This window comes from Rattus norvegicus, chromosome 11 (assembly GCF_036323735.1).
Source record: "Rattus norvegicus strain BN/NHsdMcwi chromosome 11, GRCr8, whole genome shotgun sequence".
Classification (NCBI taxonomy): Eukaryota; Metazoa; Chordata; class Mammalia; order Rodentia; family Muridae; genus Rattus; species Rattus norvegicus.
In genome coordinates this window covers 33,440,610-33,466,320 of record NC_086029.1, presented here as the reverse complement: position 1 = coordinate 33,466,320, position 25,711 = coordinate 33,440,610, and positions in this window count along the sequence as shown.

The window sequence follows — 25,711 nt, the reverse complement described above, 5'->3', positions numbered from 1 at the left end:
GATATATTAATATAAATACTAAATGAGAGCATTAATATAAGAGAATGAACATTTTTTAGTTTAACATTCATGAAAATAATTATTTTAAAGTATGTATTTTATAAAAAAAACTTGTAGCTAATGCTATCACTTAGTGCTGCTGTACCCAGCTAAAAGTATTATCCAAAAGCAATAGAAATAAAATAGAAAAAGCTTATTCTTATAACAAATATTATTTTTATAATAGTCTAATACTTAAAGCTATTAATATTATTTGTAAATAAGATTTTTAAGTAAATTGAGTTTGAGGTTTTTATTGTAAGGTCAACTAGCTTCAGAAGTTATATGTTACTGATATCTACTGCAGAAGGATATATCTAGAATATTTTTAATGAACGAAATTCATTAGACAGATTATAGAAAATTAGTTATTAATTTTTAAAGCATGTGTTCCATAATTCTCCTTTGTATATTTTCAAAATATTTTCCGTATAATTTTCAGTACACTAGATTCTCAATGTTTCAATGTATTTTATATACTCAGGACATTATATATGTGATTATTTAAGCATTTGCTTTATGTATAATAGCAACTTAGGCTCTTAATATATTTGAAATAATGCTTTTAATGGAGGAGTAAGAGAAAGGACTGAAGTAGCTGAAGGGGTTTGCAACCCCATAGGAAGAACAACAATATCAACCAACCAGTTACCCCAGATCTCCCAGAGACTAAACCACTAACCAATGAGTACACATTGAGGGACCCATGGCTTCAGCCACATATGTAGCAGAGGATGGAATTATCTAGCATCAATAGGAGGAGAGGCCCTTGGTCCTGTGAAGGCTCGTTCCCACAGTGAAGGGGAATGCCATGGTGTTGAGGTGGAAATGGGTGGGTGGGAGGGGGAGCATCCTCACAGAAGCAGGGGGACTGAGGATGGGAGAGGGGGAACCAGGAAAAGGGATAACATTTGAAATATAAATAAACTATCCAATAGAAATATTTTTCATGCACTTCTTTTATTTTATGTTGGGTGTTTGATGAAATATGAGTATGGGTCAGAATGTAAATGTGGATGTCAGAGGACAACTTGCTAGGGTAAAATCTCTGTCTACCATGTGTGTCTCAGGGATCAGATTCGAATTCTGAAGCTTTCTAAAAATGCCCTTTATGTATTGAGACAATCTGGCCCTTGAAATCTGTTACAATAGTGAAATAGATCTCACGTGGTAAATACTTTCTTGTTAAATGAAAGAAAGCTTCTCTTATGATTTATAACATTTAGGAACTAATTCTGTAAATTGTAATAACCTACAAGATTTCTCTGAAGCCACTAACAAGACTGTCAGTTAAAAAGAGGGGAAAATGAATGATGCAATATTCTGTAAAAGGCAAAACTGTACACAGTAAAGCCTGTAGTTACCAAACCCTTAATAGTGAAAAATGATGGATACAAATGGATAGAAGGAAGGGGTTTGAGATTTTGGAACTCATGATGTTTACATCTCATTTATATTATTTTTAAATTTGAACACTATGAGCAATATGTCCTAGTTTGAACTGTGAACATTAATAAATAATAGGTCAATTATAATAAAATGTGACTCACTAATTCAAAGATACTGGCAAATTTATCTATACAGTGCAATGTTCCATTTGCTATCTCACAGTTCCTGAGAGAGCTATGCTTTGTAATGAGATTATCAAGGTATGGTAGTTCGAATGAGAATGGTCCCTCCTGAATCCATATGGAATGGGAGGTGTGAGCCTCAAGGAGGAAGTGTGCCACTTTGGGTGGGCTTTGAGGTTTCAGAGCTCAAGCCAGATCCAGTGTCACTTTCACCGGAGCAGGCAACCTGCTCATCCAGATACAGAACTCTCAGCTACCTCTCCAGCACATCTGCCTCTGTGCTGTCACAATTCCTGCTATGATGACAGTGAACTAAGCCTCTGAATTGTAAGCTAGCCTCAATTAAATACTTTTCTTTACAAAAGTTGTTGTGGTCATGGAGTCTCTTCACAGCAAGAGAAGCCCTATCTAAGACACACAGCATACTTTCTGAAATAGAAAAATAGAAATATTTACAGAGACTTTGTGGGCAATCAATAGTGCTAAAAGCTGCAAAGTTATATACACTCTTCCAGGTCTTCATCAACTGGAGTGCAGTGCTCTCAGATAACAGGCATCTTTATTTTCAGGATATGAGAACTTGGATGCCATGGTGTCCTATGATAATCTATGATGATTGGCATAGAAATAGCAAGAAGAAATCCAGAGAATGAACTCTGGTCTATCTGTATTCCTTCCTGCTCTTGTGTCATAGAAGACAATATTTTCTCATGAACGTTTCATTAATTATCAAGAAAGAATGATGAATCCTTTTCTTGCTGGAGCTTTTACTATTGGATAGAAGGAAAGTGATTTAGCAGCATGGTAATATTGCTCTTAATTAAAAGTCTCCACAAGGTTTTGTTAGCTTCAGTTGAGTCTTCCACTACCCAAAGATTACACATGGACTGACCCATGGCTCCAGCTGCATGTGTAGCAGAGAATGGCCTTGTTGGGCATCAATGAGAGGAGAGGCCCTTGGTCCTGCTAAGGCTGGACCCCCCAGTGTAGGGGAATGTCAGGGAGCAGGATAACCTTTGAAATGTAAAAAAAAATCCAATTAAAAAAAAGGTAGAAGCAACAACAAACAGGAAGAAAGAAAGAAAGAAAGAAAGAGAGAGAGAGAGAGAGAGAGAGAGAGAGAGAAAGAAAGAAAGAAAGAAAGAAAGAAAGAAAGAAAGAAAGAAAGAAAAAATGAAAGAAAGAAAGAGAAAGAAGGTCTGTGTGTGTAGGCTTTGAACATTGAAACTGACCGTGGACCTTAGAGTGTTTATTCTAAAAATCCAAATTAAGTGGACAGCAATGATAAATATAAAACCTTAAGAGATGAACCACAGATGCTAGCCCATTCTAGCCCACACATTCCTTGTCCCTGATGAGATGACTCCATAAACAAGTCCAAGCTGTGCCTCAGTTGGGTAGGATAAAATGTTCAAAGATAATCAAAATTACCCTGGTGACTTCCAGAGTCAAGTATGATTAAATCATCTTTTAGAAATGATGTAGGGATTTTATAATTAAAATTATGTAAAAGAATAAACTAACAATTACATGTAAAACAAGATAATTTATGCAGGAATGCATAACCCTAATATTAAAATGAATAATGAACCTATTGCTATGACTCATAGCTCTCTTATAAGCACATGGCTAGCTGGATAATATCTAGATGGTACTAGGAAGACAAAATGTAAGAAAATGATACAGGTCATATATTTTATCAGGATGAAATATTCTCTAGGGCACCAAATATTTAAATGTGTTTTTCTTGCATTAAACAAAAATAAAAGTGAGTCTGTGGGTTCAATTCGGTTTCTCTAAAAGACACAAAACTTGATTTAGAAAGTATTAATGAGGCAAGAGATTCTAGTGAAACAAGGGAAATATTCCAATGAAGAAGAAAAAGAAATCTTTGTCTACATAAGAAGTTCTGCATGGGATCATAATCAGAGCAGTATACAGCTACTGCCCATTTTCCACCTTAACCAGTACTTACTGGAAAAAATGTTACTCTAGGAAATTGTGGATATAACCTTTGTAATATATATTTAATATTTTGAAGATAGAAAGAACTGTCCTGAATCACATTAATTACTTGTTTTATAGTTGGGTTTTTCCTTTCTAATTATTTCTAGGTGGTTGGCTATGTTTCCTATGTACAGAACTCTCCCAATTATAAATATAGATACAATGCTAAGATAATAATTACAAATGATATTTTCTTTGATGGTGTTGGCCTACAGATATCTGGTACTTGTATTATGTGCGTGACATTCACAATGAAGTGTAAAAAACTCATTTTTTTTTTGCGGAACCAAATAAAAATCAAATTACAGAAGGAACCTACTTTTCTAGATTTTCTGTTATCTATTACTTACTTTTCCATAATCCAGTTCTACAATAAGAAGATATATCTAAGGCTGGACAATTATTCTGTATAAAGCAACAGAAGCCCAATCAGCATGGAGAGCTTCATGGTGGGTTTTACATTGCTGTCAGACAGTATAGCTCAGGACTGTCTTTGAGTTGTTGGAGTAATGGATTCAAATTTTGATTTTAATAAATCCTAGAGGAAATAAATGTCTGGAATTGTAAATGAAAACTCTAGCAACCTTTGACTCTGCACCTTACTGGAAAACCCTGCATGTTACAACATTTCATAGACCTTGTATTGTCTAAAATACCCTTCACATATTACTAAAGAAAGGCATTATTCTATTTAAAGTACTTAAGACTTGACTTCCATTTTGCTTGCTCGCCTTTGTGTTTCATTGTTTATATTACTAAAAAAACTTCCAATGAAATACTATGAGCTTCCATTTAATAAGTTATATAACTATGCCAGCTAATGACCTCTGCCTTTTTGCAAAAACCTAGTGCTAAATAAATAATATATAAAATGTCAGTCACATTCATGTAATAATAATATTTTTCCTCTAAGTCATTTAAATGCAGGTTCCTCTTTCTCATGGATGCTATTTTTGTAAATGCATTATTAGACATTATGTCACTCCAGTGCTCCAGCAATGTTACTATAATAGATTACTGTTCTACTTTTAAAACCTTCTGCAAGAAGGAGTAAGACTTGTGACGTCACTGTGCACTGAATGAATAAATCATGTAGGTTAATATAAAAGTAATACAACCGTTGAGCCAGTGAGATGGGTCAACAGGTAAAGGCATTTGCCCTCAAGTCTGATGACCTAATTTCCCTAAATCTCTGCACCCCACACTGAGGAACAAAATAACTTATTTCTGAAAGATATCTCAAGACTACCACATAAGTGTAGTGTGGAACGATCTTCTCCACCCATAAATGAACATAACAATAATAAAAAATCTAATGGAAATCTTAAGAGAAAATGTACTAACATAAGTTTCTTGACACTGAGTAGATTTTTTAAGTTATTGATAGCTTTTGTGAAAGGAAAAAGGTGTTATCAGAATTTTTATAAATGAAGAAATATCCAGCACTTATACATTAGAGAATAAATATGTATACAAAACAAAAAGTCACATATGTATATATCATATGTATATAATTACTTGTAACATAGATACACTTTTTGGTGGCATATATGCATATACATACATATATACATAGATGTGATATTATAAGTGATTATCCATATATTTATGATATTTAGTAAACTTTTAAATTCAAATAATTTGGTTATTCTCTGAATTATGTCACCTTTCTTTCCAAACTATTACGATGATCTGTGTACCTTAGAATGTGACTTTATTAGAAAACAGGTCATATTTTCCTTAATTTAACTAAAGTATAATTATATCATCATCCTTTTCCCTTTTTCTACTTTCACCTCTACTCTGTTGCCCATGCCTCTCTCCTGATTTTATGTAAATAAATAAACATATAGATACAACCTGCTGAATTCATGTGTTACATATATGTGTATGTTTCCAGAGTTGGCCACTCGGTATTACATCACCAATCAGGGGTCCATCACTGGGGAAGACTAATTTTCACTCTTTCAGAAGCTCCTAATTGCTTGTATTTCTTCCTATAAGGGTCAGGTCTTGGTGAGAATTTTCTCATCTACACTGTAACTTCATCTGTGGGAAATGATCTGATGGAGTGTTGCTATGTGTCCATGTTGTTGACATTCGTGGGTGTGACTTTCTTGTCATGGCTCGAAGGCACAAACTTGTAGCAGATTCATGCAGCAAGTTTGAGTGTAGGCGAGCCTGTCGTGGATATAACTATAGTCCTGAAAATATTGCTTTTTGGAATCTATCATGTTAAAATGCCATGATTTGGGTGTATCCCAAAAGACAATGACGAGTAGCTTTATAAAACAAGAAAACAGAGATAATAGCATATGCATACAGAGTGAAGCTGAAAACACCATATAAAGCCAGATGTGCACTGGTGTCTCCATAATTCCAGTGCTCAGAGATAGAAACAATAAGATTGGGAACCGTGGATAGTCACTGAGCCCCAGGTTCAGAGCTTCTTTCCAATAATTCCATGGAAAGAACGATTGATTACTTGAATCAACCTCTTACCTCCATGTGTGCACACACTCATATGTATGTCCATGATCACTTATACACTAAGAAAACACACACACACACACACACACACATGTCAATACACAGAAAGTAATGAATAATTCATTTAGGTGTAAGTACTGGACAGAAATGAAAGCTGTATATTGTGGAAGAATTAATTCTTGTCATTATGTTGATCAGAACAGCAGGACACAGCTGATTGTTGCATAGTGTATACCTGTATTGCAGATTCACATGGTACTCCCTACACCGATGTACACTGTTAATGTTTCTCAGTTAAATAAGTTATGACTTGCTTTAATCAAGACCATGTAATCAAGGGTTTTCAAGCAGAGATGTCTACAAAATGAAAAAGCGGGATGTCTTTTGTCTTTGGGCAATTTTTCTTGCTGCTACAGGGTATCCATGAAGTCTCTACCCTCACTACTCATTGAAAAAAATTTTAATAATAAATACATGTGGAAAACAATGCTATTTTTGCCTTACCCAAAGCATTTATTAATAGCGATTCAAAATATTATTTTTGAAAATATGACTAAAAATTTTAAAACTGTTATACATAATCTGAAGTTTCAAATTATTTTGTGGTGCAGCTACTTATTTAAACATAATAATTGATATTTAATCTTAGTTTTATCTCTGGATGCTTGGGGGCATTTTTACTTTCCTATCTATTCAGCGGCCCCTTTATAAATGGATACAGTTTTAAAATAGACTCCAAAGGCCATGTTACATTAATGTATTTTCACATGGTACACTGAGATTTTAGCTTACTGCCTCATATAAAAAATTATCCTAAGAATATCTTAATAGTACCCTGGTATTGTTTAGTAAAATTAACGTGCCATCTGTGTCCAGGCAGTTCCTCAGAATTAAGTAGATAACTGAACTTGGACCAGACATTTAAAATCAAGGGTTTTACATATTCTTTTGATGAGTTGTAATTAGAAATAGAAGAGTAATTGTTTACAAAGAGTAGGCACAAATGAATATAAAAGGTAAGAAATTTGCCTTGATTCCTTAAAGGAAACTATGTCTATGTGTGTCTCTATGGTGAAACTGACTCTCTGATTCTCTCTCTGTCTCTGTCTCTGTCTCTGTCTTTCTGTCTCTATCTCTTTGTCTCTATCTCTCTCTGTTTCTTTGTCTGTCTGTCTGTCTGTCTGTCTGCCTGTCTCTCTCTCTCTCTCTGTGTTTGTGTGTGTGTGTGTGTGTGTGTGTGTGTGTGTAACAATAATAATCAAAAGTGTCAGCAGGTGGAGACTCAAGACTAAACGGGTGGGAGGTAAAGACAGGTTGATCTCTGAGTTCTGGGTATGGTCTACAGAGTGAGTTCTAGGGCAACCAGGGCTACAAGGTGAGACTCTGTCTCAACCAACCAACCAAACAAACAAATAAACAAAAAACAAGATAAAAAATTGAAAATCATCATCATCAAAGAAGAGGATTTCAATTTCAGAGTGATGGCCGGTGCGTGAGGGGCGAAGCAGTGGATAGGGGTCAGAAGGATGAAACTTGAAGATAGCTGCAGAGAAGAGAGGAAAGAGGGGAAGTGATGTAATTACTTTCTACTATATAAAAAGAAATTGTAAGCTGTTAAAAACAGAAGCTGGCCCAGATCCATGACAAAATTACATGGTATAAATTACAACAAGGAGCTTGGGAAATGACTCAATCCAAAAAGTGTTCACCTCAGAATGCACATAAGTATACCAGGTAGAGCACGTGATCAAAATCACAGCACAGGGAGTGCATTACAGGACGCTCGCTGCCCAGTCTAGCTTATTAATTAATTTTTATATTTGTTATGATATTTTCTAAGGAAACAATTGCAGTCGTCTTCTGGTCTTACAGAATCACACCTTCCTACACACAAACATGTACATACGCTATGTACTCAGAAAACCCTCAAAAGAATAGATGAATTGTAAAAGACTTTTAAATGTATACCAACAGCCAACAGCAAATGCTGGAGAAGACATGGTAACATGTTTCCCCTCATTTACTGGTAGTAGGACTACAAACTGATAGGTCACTTAAGAAATTACTATGGAGAATTCCCAACAAAATAAAAATAAATCTCCCAGATGACCTGCATATCCTTACTGTATGTCTAAAAGACTTAACACCTACTCCACAGATACTGCGAAGCCATTTTCAGTGTTGTTCTAGTCATAGAAGGAACCTGAATGTCCTTCGACCAGTGAATATATAATGAGCACTTGTACAATATGATACATTATTCTGCTAGAAAGAAAAGTGAAATAATTAAATTTGTAGTTAAGTAGATGGAATAGAAAGGATTATATTGAGCAAGGTAACCCAGATCCAGAAATACAAATGCCAAATGTTCTCATACATCTGAAGATTCTACTTCCAAATCTTCTGATCTGAGTATGTAACTTACATTAGTTACAAAAACTAGACAAGTAAAAAGAGACCACCGTGGAGTGGGTGGAGGAAAATAGGTGAAGAGGAGGGTAAAGTAATCTGATGGGGAAACTGATAGAAACATGGAAGCCTTAATTAATAAGGGGAGTGTGAAATAAATACAGAAGGATATAATATATATTAACAGTAATGATGTCTGGAAAAGTTATAAGGAATCCATACTGTTAACTAGATAGTTAATAAATCTACTGAGGAATACTTATAATACATATAATTCTTTATACACATGTCCTGTATACAAACAAACACATTAAAAAATACACATTCCATCTGTGCTGACAATGCTTTCTCCAAGAGACCCCAAACAAAAAACCCCAACAATGCCGTAAGATACACTCATTTGAGTTGTTTCAAAGGGTTCTCCAAGAGATTCTCACAACATTGTAGGCTGTTGCAATTGCCCTTATTTGGTTCCCAGTTGTGAGGCCCTACTGCTGAAGACACCAGGCCCTTCAGACACAGGAACCAGAAAACCCTGAACTGTACCTGTTCTGAAAGACTTTTTTTTGAACTGACTAGATTTTACTTACTAGGTTTCATAGTTCCAAAAGGTACCATACAGGTTTCTAGAGGTAAGAAGCACCCAGCATTCATACTCAGTTATGCCCATTATGACAATAATGATTATCATAAGTTGATAATCTTAAGAATTTAATAGTGACACATGCACCTTGGTCATAACAAAGAATTCTCCAATTTGACTAAAAGTCTGCTCAAAATGCAAAAAGGCATACCTGATACTGTGAATCTAGCAAACTTCCCAGAATTAGTGTAGTCATAGTTCCTAGAAGAGAACCTAAAACTGCTACTTTACTAAACTAGGAAAACCCCTAACTATATTCCAAATATTATTCTTATACTATCAGGTAGAATTTTTATCAAGAAAACTTCTCTTTGCAGCAGAGGAGGACATTTGCAGAACACTGCAATTGGTCAACTCCTACCCTAAACATTCGGGCATGATTACAGTAGAAGTGGGGAAAGATCAAGAGTGTGTAAAACAGGAGTATTCTGGGATTTTGTGTCTCTTAAAAATACCAGGGAGGCTATTCCCATAAGGCCTCACTAACATGGCTGCTTAAACATAACCTGAATAAGGACATCACCAACAGACATACTAACTTGTAATGGGAGAGTTCACAACTCTCTCTCCTTGGCAAATAACTAAAGGCAAATAAAGGGTGTTAATATCAGGAAACATTTCCTCCTCAGGGTAAGCACATCAATTAGTTATTCAATCTCAAATGGTCCACCCTGAAAACACGTACATATGGATGATATTATATTGACAGAGCAAGGTTTTTAAATATCTATCAACAGGTAAAGAAAAAGTGAAGCAAGACACAAGAGATGGGTTTGAGGGGAAAATAGAAGAGAGAGACTACCTAATCCACAAAACTAGACTTTGTGAATTATTGGGATTAAAATGTAGGGCTGAAGACTTCATTGTGTGGGGTGGAATACATTATATAGGTAGAGATAGGAGAGGTATTGATAAGGTAAATTAGGCTTCATCTTAGCATGTTTTCTGCCTATACTGAAACCTTGATTAAATATAACACATAGGATATCCTTCTATTTTTAACATGAGACATCCACTAGCTTATGAGTTCTATTCTCACTAAGGAAAAATATGTAAGTAGGCCAAACTTCTAGAAGTATGAGCAGAGTTGGATAGAGTAAAATTATGAAGAGAAAAACTGGTTATTTTCAGATTTACAAACTTCACAGGTAATTTATAATTGAATCATAGCTATTGCTAAGGTCAACAATCTGAAAAACAAGATGGGGAGGGAAAGAAAAGAACTGAGGGAGAAGGAAAAGGAATAAAGGAGAAAGGAGGGCAGGGGAGGTGAGAGGGATGGAGGAGAGGAGAGGAGAGAGAAGAGATAAATATCCTCAACAACGAAAAAGTAAGTTTTCATGCAGTAATCAGGTATAATCATTGTTAAAATGTAACACATCTGAACAGATGTCCAGGTCTAATTCAATAATGGATTTGTTTGTTTCTCTTTTATTTCTTTCTTAGAGGGAGTTTTACATATAATATAATTGATACTGAAAATAAAACTTAAGGTGAAGAATACATATTTCATTTTAAATGTCAACTCTAATTCTATAAAAGTTCATATAGGCAGTTATCTGCTATATCATGTGTCTGGGGCCTTGGACCAGCCCTGTATGCTTCCTAGTTGGTGGTACAGTGTCTGAGAGATCTCAGGGGTCCAAGTTAGTTGAGACTGCTGGTCCTCCTATGGTATTTCCCTCTTCCTCAGCTTCTTCCGATTCAGAGTTTTTGACTATGGGATGCAATCCCATCTCTTCACTTGATGCCCTGTAGAAATACTGAAGGTCTCTCCCTTTGATTCCTGAGACCCTTCCACCTTCCAATTCTCTGGTACATTCTAGAGAGTCCATCCCTCAATTGCCAAGGTTGCATATTTCCATTCACTTGACTGGCCCTCAAGGATTCTCTTCTCTTCCCACCCCCGATATCTGATCACAGTCGCCTTTCACCTCCCCCTCTCCTGTCCCACCCATGTCCCTCTCCCTCTCCTGTCCCACTCTGGTCCCTCCCCCTCTCTGCCCACCATGATTGTTCTCTTCTCCCTCCCAAGTGGGATTGAAGCATCATTACTTGGGCCCTTCCCGCTTGTTAAACTTTTTGAGTTCAGTGGTTTTTCTGTACATTTTTGGCTAAAACAAACTTATTAGTGAGTACATGGTATGGATGTCCTTTGGGGTCTGTGTTACCTCACTCAGAATGATATTTTCTAGTTTCATCAATTTGCCTGCAAAACTCATGATGTCCTCGTTCTTAATAGCTGAGTACTATTTCATTGTGTATATGAATCACATTTTCTTTATCTATTCTTTTGTTCTTGTGGGACATCTGGGTAGTTTCCAACTTCTGGCTATCACAAATATGGCTGCTATGAACATAATGAAGTATGTGTTCCTGCGGTACATTGTGCATCTTTTGGGCATATACCCAAGAGTGGTATAGTTGGGTCTTCAGGTAGATCTATTCCAATATTCTGAGGAACCTCTAGATTGATTCCAGGGTCCTGTTATGAGTTTGCAACCCTACCAGCAAAGGAGGAGTGTACCTCTTTCTCCACATCCTGGCCAACATGTGTTGTCACCTGAATTTTTGATCTTAGACTTTCTGATTGGTGTAAGTTGGAGTCTCAGATTCATTTTGATTTGCATTTGCCTGATTGCTAAGGACTTTGGATATTTCTTTTAATGCTTCTCAGCCATTCAAGATTACTCTGTTATGAATTCTCTGTTTAGCTCTATATCCCAATTTTCTATTATACTGTTTGTTTTTTTGGGAGGGGGAGTTTAGATTCTTGAATTCTTTATATTTTTTGTATATTAACCCTCTATCAGATGTGAGGTTAGTGAAGATTTTTTTTCCCAATCAGTAGGCTGCTGATTTGTCCTATTGACTATGACCTTTGCCTTATAGAAGCTTAGCAGTTTCATGAGGTCTCTTTTTCAATTCTTGATCTTAGAGCCTGAGCCATTAAAGCTCTGTTTAGGAACTCCCCCTCCCATGCCAATGAGTTGGAGTTTCTTACCTGCTTTCTCTTCTAAAAGGTTCAGTATATCAGGTTTTATATTGAGATCCTTGATCTACCTGGGCTTGAGATTTGTGTATGTTGATAAATATGGATCTATTTTCATTTTTCATACATGCCAATTGCCAGTTAGATCAGCCCCCATTTATTAAAGATGTTTTCATTTTTCCACTGTGTATTTTTCGCTTCTTTGTCAAAGAGCAAGTGTCCATGAGTGTGTGGTATACAGCAGAGGACTGCCTGGTCTAGCCTCAGTGAGAGAAGAAGCAACTAACCCCTCCATAGTCCTGAGGCCCCAGGGAGTGTGGAGGCCTGGTGAGGGGACATGGTTGTGGGGTGGTGGGGACATCCTCTTAAAGAGGGAGAGGAGGAATGGGATGCGGAATTGTATGAAGGCAGACCTGGAGGGGGATAATGACCTGACTGTAAAATTATAAAAGTAAAAGAAAGAAAAAGGAAAGAGAGAAAGAAAGGAGGGAAGGAAGGAAGAAAGAAAGTTCATACAGTTTTGTAGTCTTGCCTGGTTAATTTTTGGTGTACGACATTTTATTTGTAATAATTTTATTTTTAAAGTTTAAGAAATATATATCAATAAGGAAAGTCATGTATCATCACTGGAAATTAAACTGTGTTGAAACTCTGTATTTTCTTGGCTGAACCACTTAAAACATGGATGAGCCTATCTGCTAAAATATTGTTAAATTTCTGTAACCATTCTTTATACTTTTAAAGGAAAAGAATCAAGCCAATATATCACACCTCATTTTTGCATTAATGCTAGGAGAATATGAATCAGAACTTCTGTATAATTCTTTATTTTAATGCACCAATATTGTTTTGAGTGCATCATTTTAGGAGACATCATTGGACCATTAATTTTTTAGAAAGTCCTATATTACCATATTTGCTACCATGAAATTCAAACCAATGTAGCTTGGAAATAAAAATTGCTTCCTGGCAAAAAAAAAATAAGGAACATTGTATTTAGAAACTGGCACTTTTTCATTCTAGAAACTGAATGCTACTGCCTTCATAATTATAATAAAACTATAAAAAGACATCTGACCTTAATATTGAATCTTACTGAGCTCTCAGTTAACTTTGATTAATATAATTTTTTATGTTATTTTTGTTTTTCAAAGTAATAAAAATTGTTTTCATGTCTGTATACAAATTCACAAGTATACATATACAAGTCATGTAATTTGTGATAATTAAAACTAATTTTATTTGATAGGAAGCAATCATCAAGAAGGAAAAAGGAAAGGCATGAGCTAGTATATTGCATTCCTGTTTGTCCAAGATCTTTCCAGTTGAATCATACATTCTAGAAGGTCAGATATTTTTGGACTATTTTCTTTTCTTGTTATGTGTATATAAGTTCTGTGTCTTGATATGAGTGGTGCTAGCCAGGGAGACCAGAGACAACAGATTCCTCTGCACTGAAGTGTTGTGTTCCTTTTTCTTTTTTTTTCTTTTTTTTTTCTTTTTTTTATTTTTTTTATTAACTTGAGTATTTCTTATATACATTTCAAGTGTTATTCCCTTTCCCGGTATCCGGGCAAACATCCCCCTCCCCCCTCCCCTTCCTTTTGGGTGTTCCCCTCCCAACCCTCCCCCCATTGCCGCCCTCCCCCCACCAGTCTAGTTCACTGGGGGTTCAGTCTTAGCAGGACCCAGGGCTTCCCCTTCCACTGGTGCGCTTACTAGGATATGCATTGCTACCTATGAGGTCAGAGTCCAGGGTCAGTCCATGTATAGTCTTTAGGTAGTGGCTTAGTCCCTGGAAGCTCTGGTTGCTTGGCATTGTTGTACATATGGAGTCTCGAGCCCCTTCATGCTCTTCCAGTTCTTTCTCTGATTCCCTCAACGGGGGTCCTATTCTCAGTTCAGTGGTTTGCTGCTGGCATTCGCCTCTGTATTTGCTGTATTCTGGCTGTGTCTCTTAGGAGCGATCTACATCTGGCTCCTGTCGGTCTGCACTTCTTTGCTTCATCCATCTTGTCTAATTGGGTGGCTATATATGTATGGGCCACATGTGGGGCAGACTCTGAATGGGTGTTCCTTCAGTCTCTGTTTTCATCTTTGACTCTCTCTTCCCTGCCAAGGGTATTCTTGTTCCCCTTTTAAAGAAGGAGTGAAGCATTCACATTTTGATCATCCGTCTTGAGTTTCATGTGTTCTAGGCATCTAGGGTAATTCAAGCATTTGGGCTAATAGCCACTTATCAATGAGTGCATACCATGTATGTCTTTCTGTGATTGGGTTAGCTCACTCAGGATGATGTTTTCCAGTTCCAACCATTTGCCTACGAATTTCATAGTCATTGTTTTTGATAGCTGAGTAATATTCCATTGTGTAGATGTACCACATTTTCTGTATTCATTCCTCTGTTGAAGGGCATCTGGGTTCTTTCCAGCTTCTGGCTATTATAAATAAGGCTGCAATGAACATAGTGGAGCACGTGTCTTTTTTATATGTTGGGGCATCTTTTGGGTATATGCCCAAGAGAGGTATAGCTGGATCCTCAGGCAGTTCAATGTCCAATTTTCTGAGGATCCTCCAGACTGATTTCCAGAATGGTTGTACCAGTCTGCAATCCCACCAACAATGGAGGAGTGTTCCTCTTCCTCCACATCCTCGCCAGCATCTGCTGTCACCTGAGTTTTTTGATCTTAGCCATTCTCACTGGTGTGAGGTGAAATCTCAGGGTTGTTTTGATTTGCATTTCCCTTATGACTAAAGATGTTGAACATTTCTTTAGGTGTTTCTCAGCCATTCGGCATTCCTCAGCTGTGAATTCTTTGTTTAGCTCTGAACCCCATTTTTAATACGGTTATTTGTTTCCCTGCGGTCTAACTTCTTGAGTTCTTTGTATATTTTGGATATAAGGCCTCTATCTGTTGTAGGATTGGTAAAGATCTTTTCCGAAATCTGTTGGTTGCTGTTTTGTCCTAACCACCGTGTCCTTTGCCTTACAGAAGCTTTGTAGTTTTATGAGATCCCATTTGTCGATTCTTGATCTTAGAGCGTAAGCCATTGGTGTTTTGTTTAGGAAATTTTTTCCAGTGCCCATGTGTTCCAGATGCTTCCCTAGTTTTTCTTCTATTAGTTTGAGTGTGTCTGGTTTGATGTGGAGGTCTTTGATCTACTTGGACTTAAGCTTTGTACAGGGTGATAAGTATGGATCGATCTGCATTCTTCTACATGTTGACCTCCAGTTGAACCAGCACCATTTGCTGAAAATGCTATCTTTTTTCCATTGGATGGTTTTGGCTCCTTTGTCAAAAATCAAGTGACCATAGGTGTGTGGGTTCATTTCTGGGTCTTCAATTCTATTCCATTGGTCTATCTGTCTCTGTACCAATACCATGCAGTTTTTATCACTATTGCTCTGTAATACTGCTTGAGTTCAGGGATAGTGATTCCCCCTGAAGTCCTTTTATTGTTGAGGATAGTTTTAGCTATCCTGGGTTTTTTGTTATTCCAGATGAATTTGCAAATTGTTCTGTCTAACTCTTTGAAGAATTGGATTGGTATTTTGATGGGGATTGCATTGAATCTGTAGATTGCTTTTGGTAAAATGGCCATTTTTACTATATTAATCCTGCCAATCCATGAGCATGGGAGATCTTTCCATCTTCTGAGGTCTTCTTCAATTTCCTTCTTCAGTGTCTTGTAGTTCTTATTGTACAGATCTTTTACTTGCTTGGTTAAAGTCACACCGAGGTACTTTATATTATTTGGGTCTATTATGAAGGGTGTCGTTTCCCTAATTTCTTTCTCGGCTTGTTTCTCTTTTGTGTAGAGGAAGGCTACTGATTTATTTGAGTTAATTTTATACCCATCCACTTTGCTGAAGTTGTTTATCAGCTTTAGTAGTTCTCTGGTGGAACTTTTGGGATCACTTAAATACACTATCATATCATCTGCAAACAGTGATATTTTGACTTCTTTTCCAATCTGTATCCCCTTGACCTCCTTTTGTTGTCTGATTGCTCTGGCTAGAACTTCAAGAACTATATTGAATAAGTAGGGAGAGAGTGGGCAGCCTTGTCTAGTCCCTGATTTTAGTGGGATTGATTCGAGTTTCTCTCCATTTAGTTTAATGTTAGCAACTGGTTTGCTGTATATGGCTTTTACTATGTTCAGGTATGGGCCTTGAATTCCTATTCTCTCCAGGACTTTTATAATGAAGGGGTGTTGAATTTTGTCAAATGCTTTCTCAGCGTCTAATGAAATGATCATGTGGTTTTGTTCTTTCAGTTTGTTTATATAATGGATCACGTTGATGGTTTTCCGTATATTAAACCATCCCTGCATGCCTGGGATGAAGCCTACTTGGTCATGGTGGATGATTGTTTTGATGTGCTCTTGGATTCGGTTTGCCAGAATTTTGTTGAGTATTTTTGCATCGATATTCATAAGGGAAATTGGTCTGAAGTTCTCTTTCTTTGTTGTGTCTTTGTGTGGTTTAGGTATAAGAGTAATTGTGGCTTCGTAGAAGGTATTCGGTAGTGCTCCATCTGTTTCAATTTTTTGGAATAGTTTGGATAATATTGGTATGAGGTCTTCTCTGAAGGTTTGGTAGAATTCTGCACTAAACCCGTCTGGACCTGGGCTCTTTTTGGTTGGGAGACCTTTAATGACTGCTTCTATTTCCTTAGGAGTTATGGGGTTGTTTAACTGGTTTATCTGTTCCTGATTTAACTTCGGTACCTGGTATCTGTCCAGGAAATTGTCCATTTCCTGAAGATTTTCAAGTTTTGTTGAATATAGGTTTTTATAGTAAGATCTGATGATTTTTTGAATTTCCTCTGAATCTGTTGTTATGTCTCCCTTTTCATTTCTGATTTTGTTAATTTGGACGCATTCTCTGTGTCCTCTCGTTAGTCTGGCTAAGGGTTTATCTATCTTGTTGATTTTCTCAAAGAACCAACTTTTGGTTCTGTTGATTCTTTCTATGGTCCTTTTTGTTTCTACTTGGTTGATTTCTGGTTTTCTATGGGAAAAGTACATGCTCTGCAGCTTAGAACCATTTTCCCAAATCCCACCATCAGCATCTTGACTGAAGTTACTGAACTTCTTTAGGAAACATCATGTCTCACTGAATACTGATGCTGACATCCACTAAGTATTTACAGAGTGGCCAATACAACTGGCATATAAGTATGAACTATTTGAAAACAACAGAATACATTGCATCCTATCCTACATAAGAAAAATGTGGAAAATATTCCATAGAAACTATAAAACAAAACAGATAACCAAATATACTATAAGGATGGTTTATTAGTAGATCCGTTTATAAGCTTCTTCATTAAAGAGAGTGCACAGTGTTTGAATTTTAAGCATATATCTTAGGATTTTTAGAGGAATAGAATCCATTATTAAAGGATTTTTAGCATATTTATTTTACATTACTATGCATATTAAAGTGTAACCATGTAGAACAATAATCAATAGCATGGTGGAATTCATAATAATTTTAATTCATGCTACGCTGCCTGGAAATGGTTTATATTTAATATTGCATAGAAGTTAATAATGGATGATATGCATAAATATGTTAATAAGGGAATTATATTTAGCGAGAACTTGAATTTCAACATAATCAAGCAGCTTTACTTTGAAGAATGTATGATTCTCTAAGAAGTTTGCAGAAATATCTGACCAAGACCCTCACAGGAGCTTCGGGGGATAAGAAAGACAGGTAAGAGGCTAACTAATGGCTCAGTCTTGCAAATACACTCTGTTCTTTCTTCCCCTCGTTCATTAAACTTCATGGTTACACTGCTAGTCTACACATTCTTTTTCTTTTTCTTCAATATTTATTATTTTACTTATTCACATCTCAGCTGCCCCCTCCCCCACTTCTCAGCACCCCCTTTCACAGTACCTAATCCCATTCCTCCTCCCTCTTTCCTCCAAAAGAGTGTCACCCCCCCCACACACACACATTTGACCACAGGCTTCTCTGGAGCCCCATGTCTCTTGAGAATTAAGTACATCTTCTTCCACTGAGGCCAGACAGGCAGACTTCTGCTACATTTGTACCAGGGACATTGTACTGGCCCATATATGCTCTTAGTTGGTGAATCAGACTCTGGGAGCTCCCCGGGGTCTGGGTAAGTTGAGACTGCTGGTCTTCCTATGGGGTCTACTCCCCTTCAGCTTCTTCCTGTAATGCAACCATAGGGGTCCCTGACTTCAGTTCAATGGTTGGGTGTAAGAATCTGCTTCTTTCTCAGGTGACTACTGGTAGGAACTTTCAGAGAACAGCCATGCTAGGCTGCCATCTGTAAGCACAGCATAGCATCAGTAAGATTGTCAGGCCTTGGTGCCCTCCCATGAGATGGACCTGAGACAGATCCAAATTTGGGCATGCCATTGGACCACCTTTCCTTCAGTATCTTCTCCATTTTTGACCCTGCAATTCTCTAAGATGGGAACAGTTTTGGGTTAGAAATTTTGACTGTGGATTAGTTACTCTGTCCCTGTCTGTTTACTTCAGGTGCACTCTTCTAGATCCCTCTCCCCAATATTGGATATTTTGGCTAAGGTCATGCCCATTGAGGCCTTAGAGTCTCTCACCTCCCAGGTCTCCTGCATTTTCTAGAGAAATCCATTCCCTCCAACCTGGCTGCTTATTTCCATTCATTCTCTTGGCCTTCTGAGCTTTTCTGCTGTCCCAAGCATACCTGATCCGGTTCCCCTTTTCCCCTCACAGTCCCCTCACACACTCATGTTCCTCCCTCCCTCCCTCTGATTATTTCCTTCCCCCTTCTAAGTAGAATTGAAACATGCCCATTTGAGCTTTTCAACTTGTTTTAATTCTTATGGTCTGTGAATTGTATTCTAGGTATTCTGTACTTTTTGGATAATATCCACTAATCAGTGAGTACTATTATGTATATTATTTAAGGTTTGCGTTACCTCACTCAGGGTGATCTTTTCTGTTTTCTCCATTAGCCTGCAAAACTCATGATATCCTCATTCTTAATAGCCAAATAGTATTGTATTGAGTAAATGAGCCTTCTTTCTGTGTTTATTCTTAGCTTCAGGGACATCGGGGTTGTTTCCAGTTTCTGGCTAATAGAAATAAGACTGCTATGAACATAGTGGAGCACTTGTCCCTGAGATATAATGGGTACATCTTTTGGATACATATCCGAGGGTAGTATAGTTGGGTCTTCAGATAGAACTCTTTCCATCTTTCTGAGGAACCTCCAGATTGATTCTCAGCATGGTTGCACTAGTTTGCAATCAAACCAGCAATAGAGGGGTGTTCTTTGTCCATATCCTCGCCAACATGGCCTGTCACATGCGTTTTTGATCTTAACAATTCTGAAAGGTGTTTGGTGGAATCGCAGTGTCATTTTGAATTGCATTTCCCTGATTACTAAGGACTTTGAACATTTCTTTAAGTGCTTCTCGGCCATTTGAGGCCCTTTTGTTTTGAATTCTCTGTTTATCTATGTACCTTATTTTTTAATTGGGTTATTTGGGCTTTTGGAGGTTAACTTCTTGAGTTTTTTATATTTTAGATATAAGCCCTCTATGGGATATAAAATTAGTGAAGACTTTTTTCCCAATCTGTAGGTTGACAATTTGTCCTACTGATGGAATCTTTTGCCTTACAGAAGCTTTTCAGTTTCATGAGGTCCCATTTATTGATTACTGATCTTAGAGCCTGAGCCATTAATGTTCTCTTCAGGAAATTTCTCCCTCTGCCAAAGAGTTTGAGGCTTGTTCCAAATTTCTCTTCTATTAGATTCAGTATATCTGGCTTTATGTTGAGGTCTTTGATCCATTTGCACTTGAGTTTTGTGCAAGGTAACAAATGTGGATTCATTTTTATCCTCCTACATACAAACTGTCAGTGAGAACAGCATCATTTATTGAAGATGTTTTCTTCTTTTCCACTGTGTGTTTTTTGTTTCTTTTCCAAAGATCAAGTGTGGGTTAACTTCTGGATCTTGAATACTATTCGATTGATCGTCCCGTGTGTTTCTATACTAATACCATGGGTTTTTTTTTTTTTGTGTGTGTGTGTGTTTTTTGTTTTGTTTTGTTTTGTTTTGTTATCAGTATTGCTTTGTAGTACAGGTTGAGGTCAGGGATGGTGATTCTCATTGTTATATCATTGCTGAGAATTGTGTTGGCTATCCTTGGTTTTTTGTTTTTCCATATGAAGCTAAGAATTTCTCTTTTCATGTCTTTGAAGAATTATGTTGAAATTTTAGTGGAGATTGCATTGAGGCCTACCAACCTGTCCATGAGCATGTGAGACCTTTCCATTCTCTGAGGTTTGTTGTTGTTGTTGTTTTAAAATTTATTTATTTATTATATATAAGTCCACTAGCTGAATTCAGTCATACCAGAAGAGGGCATCAGATCCCATTACAGATGGTTATTAGCCACCATGTGGTTGCTGGAATTTGAACTCAGGACTCTGGAAGAGCAGTCAGTGCTCTTAACCACTGTGCCATCTCTCTCGCTCTGTTGCACTTTTTTTGTTTGTTTGGTTGGTTTTCTTTTTGTTTTTTTTAATCTCTGTGTAATCTAGGATAATCATGAACTTGTGGCAGTCTTAGCCTGCCAATTGTTTTGATCACAAGGAAAACCCTAGCCTGGAAAAGTTTATATTTAGTAACATATGAGTTGTTTGTGATTTTTTTTAACTAGAAAGAATGAGAGAAAGAAATAAAGAAAATGAGAAAGAGAGAGAGAGAGAGAGAGAGAGAGAGAGAGAGAGAGAGAGCTTTAAAAATTCCAAGTCTGGGCACTGAAGCTCCCGGAAGGGGCGGCACAGGTCTTCCTGGTGGCTGCGGCTGCAGAGAGCATGTGGGCAGCACCCCACAAGCGAACTTGAGCCTCGGGACCACAGGTAAGACCAACTTTTCCGCTGCAAGAGACCTGCCTGGTGAGCTTGGGACACACGGAAGCAGAATTTCTCTAGGACCAGGCACATTCTGTGTTTACCAGAAGTCCCACACCCGCGGATCCCGGCCCGCAGCAGCTCTCTGCTCCCAGACCCTGTGAGAGAGAGACCCAACCGCCTGGTCAGGTGGGCACTCCTGAGGCTGCAGAGCGGAAGAGACCACCAACACTGCTCACCCCTGCCCACATCCCTGGCCCAAGAGGAAACTGTATAAGGCCTCTGGGATCCCGTGGGGGAGGGCCCAGGAGCAGCAGGACCCCTGCCTGAGACACCCCCAGAACCTGAAGGAAACAGACCAGATAAACAGTTCTCTGCACCCAAATCCCGTGGGAGGGAGAGCTAAACCTTCAGAGAGGCAGACAAGCCTGGGAAACCAGAAGAGACTGCTCTCTGTACATACATCTCGGACGCCAGAGGAAAACACCAAAGGCCATCTGGAACCCTGGTGCACTGAAGCTCCCGGAAGGGGCGGCACAGGTATTCCTGGTTGCTGGCGCCGCAGAGAGCCCATGGGCAGCAGCCCACGAGCGAACTTGAGCCTCGGGACCACAGGTAAGACCAACTTTTCTGCTGCAAGAAAGCTGCCTGGTGAACTCAAGACACAGGCCCACAGGAACAGCTGAAGACCTGTAGAGAGGAAAAACTACACGCCCGACAGCAGAACACTCTGTCCCCATAACTGACTGAAAGAGAGGAAAACAGGTCTAAAGCACTCCTGACACACAGGCTTATAGGACAGTCTAGCCACTGTCAGAAATAGCAGAAGAAAGTAACACTAGAGATAATCTGATGGCGAGAGGCAAGCGCAGGAACCCAAGCAACAGAAACCAAGACTACTTGGCATCATCGGAGCCCAATTCTCCCACCAAAACAAACATGGAATATCCAAACACACCAGAAAAGCAAGATCTAGTTTCAAAATCATATTTGATCATGATGCTGGAGGACTTCAAGAAAGACGTGAAGAACTCCCTTAGGGAAACACAGGAAAACATTAATAAAAAAGTAGAAGCCTACAGAGAGGAATCGCAAAAATCCCTGAAAGAATTCCAGGAAAACACAATCAAACAGTTGAAGGAATTAAAAATGAAAATAGAAGCAATCAAGAAAGAACACATGGAAACATCCCTGGATATAGAAAACCAAAAGAAGAAACAAGGAGCTGTAGATACAAGCTTCATCAACAGAATACAAGAGATGGAAGAGAGAATCTCAGTAGCAGAAGATTCCATAGAAATCATTGACTCAACTGTAAAAGATAATGTAAAGCAGAAAAAGCTACTGGTCCAAAACATACAGGAAATCCAGGACTCAATGAGAAGATCAAACCTAAGGATAATAGGTAAAGAAGAGAGTGAAGACTCCCAGCTCAAAGGACCAGTAAATATCTTCAACAAAATCATAGAAGAAAACTTCCCTAATCTAAAAAAAGAGATACCCATAGGCATACAAGAAGTCTACAGAACTCCAAATAGATTGGAGCAGAAAAGAAACACCTCCCGTCACATAATTGTCAAAACACCAAACGCACAAAATAAAGAAAGAATATTAAAATCAGTAAGAGAAAAAGGTCAAGTAACATATAAAGGCAGACCTATCAGAATCACACCAGACTTCTCGCCAGAAACTATGAAGGCGAGAAGATCCTGGACTGATGTCATACAGACCCTAAGAGAACACAAATGCCAGCCCAGGTTACTGTATCCTGCAAGACTCTCAATTAACATAGATGGAGAAACCAAGATATTCCATGACAAAACCAAATTTACACAATATCTTTCTACAAATCCAGCACTACAAAGGATAATAAATGGTAAAGCCCAACATAAGGAGGCAAGCTATACCCTAGAAGAAGCAAGAAACTAATCGTCTTGGCAACAAAACAAAGAGAATGAAAGCACACAAACATAACCTCACATCCAAATATGAATATAACGGGAAGCAATAATCACTATTCCTTAATATCTCTCGACATCAATGGCCTCACCTCCCCAATAAAAACACATAGATTAACAAACTGGATACGCAACGAGGACCCTGCATTCTGCTGCCTACAGGAAACACACCTCAGAGACAAAGACAGACATTACCTCAGAGTGAAAGGCTGGAAAACAATTTTCCAAGCAAATGGTCAGAAGAAGCAAGCTGGAGTAGCCATTCTAATATCAAATAAAATCAATTTTCAATTAAAAGTCATCAAAAAAGATAAGGAAGGACACTTCATATTCATCAAAGGAAAAATCCACCAAGATGAACTCTCAATCCTAAATATCTATGCCCCAAATACAAGGGCACCTACATATGTAAAAGAAACCTTACTAAAGCTCAAAACACACATTGCACCTCACACAATAATAGTGGGAGATTCCAACACCCCACTCTCATCAATGGACAGATCATGGAAACAGAAATTGAACAGAGATGTAGACAGACTAAGAGAAGTCATGAGCCAAATGGACTTAACAGATATTTATAGAACATTCTATCCTAAAGCAAAAGGATATACCTTCTTCTCAGCTCCTCATGGTACTTTCTCCAAAATTGACTATATAATTGGTCAAAAAACGGGCCTCAACAGGTACAGAAAGATAGAAATAATCCCATGCGTGCTATCGGACCACCACGCCCTAAAACTGGTCTTCAATAACAATCAAGGAAGAATACCCACATATACTTGGAAAATGAACAATGCTCTACTCAATGATAACCTGATCAAGGAAGAAATAAAGAAAGAAATTAAAAACTTTTTAGAATTTAATGAAAATGAAGGTGCAACATACCCAAACTTATGGGACACAATGAAAGCTGTGCCAAGAGGAAAACTCATAGCGCTGAGTGCCTGCAGAAAGAAACAGGAAAGAGCATATGTCAGCAGCTTGACAGCACACCTAAAAGCTCTAGAACAAAAAGAAGCAAATACACCCAGGAGGAGTAGAAGGCAGGAAATAATCAAACTCAGAGCTGAAATCAACCAAGTAGAAACAAAAAGGACCATAGAAAGAATCAACAGAACCAAAAGTTGGTTCTTTGAGAAAATCAACAAGATAGATAAACCCTTAGCCAGACTAACGAGAGGACACAGAGAATGCGTCCAAATTAACAAAATCAGAAAAGGGAGACATAACAACAGATTCAGAGGAAATTCAAAAAATCATCAGATCTTACTATAAAAACCTATATTCAACAAAACTTGAAAATCTTCAGGAAATGGACAATTTCCTGGACAGATACCAGGTACCGAAGTTAAATCAGGAACAGATAAACCAGTTAAACAACCCCATAACTCCTAAGAAAATAGAAGCAGTCATTAAAGGTCTCCCAACCAAAAAGAGCCCAGGTCCAGACGGGTTTAGTGCAGAATTCTACCAAACCTTCAGAGAAGACCTCATACCAATATTATCCAAACTATTCCACAAAATTGAAACAGATGGATCACTACTGAATACCTTCTACGAAGCCTCAATTACTCTTATACCTAAACCACACAAAGACACAACAAAGAAAAAGAACTTCAGACCAATTTCCCTTATGAATATCGACGCAAAAATACTCAACAAAATTCTGGCAAACCGAATCCAAGAGCACATCAAAACAATCATCCACCATGACCAAGTAGGCTTCATCCCAGGCATGCAGGGATGGTTTAATATACGGAAAACCATCAACGTGATCCATTATATAAACAAACTGAAAGAACAAAACAACATGATCATTTCAATAGACGCTGAGAAAGCATTTGACAAAATTCAACACCCCTTCATGATAAAAGTCCTGGAAAGAATAGGAATTCAAGGCCCATACCTGAACATAGTAAAAGCCATATACAGCAAACCAGTTGCTAACATTAAACTAAATGGAGAGAAACTCGAAGCAATCCCACTAAAATCAGGGACTAGACAAGGCTGCCCACTCTCTCCCTACTTATTCAATATAGTTCTTGAAGTTCTAGCTAGAGCAATCAGACAACAAAAGGAGGTCAAGGGGATACAGATCGGAAAAGAAAAAGTCAAAATATCACTGTTTGCAGATGATATGATAGTATATTTAAGTGATCCCAAAAGTTCCACCAGAGAACTACTAAAGCTGATAAACAACTTCAGCAAAGTGGATGGGTATAAAATTAACTCAAATAAATCAGTAGCCTTCCTCTACACAAAAGAGAAACAAGCCGAGAAAGAAATTAGGGAAACGACACACTTCATAATAGACCCAAATAATATAAAGTACCTCGATGTGACTTTAACCAAGCAAGTAAAAGATCTGTACAATAAGAACTACAAGACACTGAAGAAGGAAATTGAAGAAGACCTCAGAAGATGGAAAGATCTCCCATGCTCATGGATTGGCAGGATTAATATAGTAAAAATGGCCATTTTACCAAAAGCAATCTACAGATTCAATGCAATCCCCATCAAAATACCAATCCAATTCTTCAAAGAGTTAGACAGAACAATTTGCAAATTCATCTGGAATAACAAAAAACCCAGGATAGCTAAAACTATCCTCAACAATAAAAGGACTTCAGGGGGAATCACTATCCCTGAACTCAAGCAGTATTACAGAGCAATAGTGATAAAAACTGCATGGTATTGGTACAGAGACAG